Source organism: Arachis duranensis, chromosome 9, assembly GCF_000817695.3.
Source record: "Arachis duranensis cultivar V14167 chromosome 9, aradu.V14167.gnm2.J7QH, whole genome shotgun sequence".
Classification (NCBI taxonomy): domain Eukaryota; kingdom Viridiplantae; phylum Streptophyta; class Magnoliopsida; order Fabales; family Fabaceae; genus Arachis; species Arachis duranensis.
In genome coordinates this window covers 28834707-28835307 of record NC_029780.3, presented here as the reverse complement: position 1 = coordinate 28835307, position 601 = coordinate 28834707, and the positions used below count along the sequence as shown (strand labels likewise).

Genomic DNA, 601 nt, shown 5'->3' with positions numbered 1-601 from the left:
ATCCATTCAGACTTTGAGAAATCATGTTGACCTGTTGAGTCAATACTTTGTTCTGAGCCAATATGGCATTCAGAGCATCAATTTCAAGAACTCCTTTCTTCTGAGGAATCCCATTATTCACGTAATTCCTCTCAGAGGTATACATGAATTGGTTGTTTGCAACCATGTCAATGAGTTCTTGAGCCTCTTCAGGCGTTTTCTTTAGGTAAATAGATCCACGTGCAGAATGGTCCAATGACATTTTCGAAAATTCAGATAGACCATAATAGAATATATCTAATATGGTCCATTCTGAAAACATGTCAGATGGACATCTTTTGGTCAGCTGCTTGTATCTTTCCCAAGCTTCATAGAGGGATTCACCATCTTTTTGTTTGAAGGTTTGAACATCCACTCTCAATTTGCTCAGCTTTTGAGGAGGAAAGAATTTATCCAATAAGGCAGTGACTAGCATATCCCAAGAGTCCAGGCTATCCTTGGGTTGTGAATCCAACCATATTCTAGCTCTGTCTCTTACAGCAAAAGGGAAAAGCATGAGTCTGTAGACTTCAAGATCAACTCCATTCGTCTTTACAGTCTCACAGATCTGCAAGAACTCAGT

The 601-nt window shown here is 39.4% G+C and overlaps 1 non-coding gene across 1 annotated transcript; it reads left to right on the top strand.

Moving 5' to 3' along the window:
- The first annotated feature begins 299 nt into the window (after positions 1 to 299).
- Positions 300 to 403, top strand: LOC127741813 (small nucleolar RNA R71). The gene has a single exon (XR_008003018.1). It is a non-coding gene; the product is annotated as a small nucleolar RNA R71 (small nucleolar RNA).
- Positions 404 to 601: the final 198 nt, after the last annotated feature.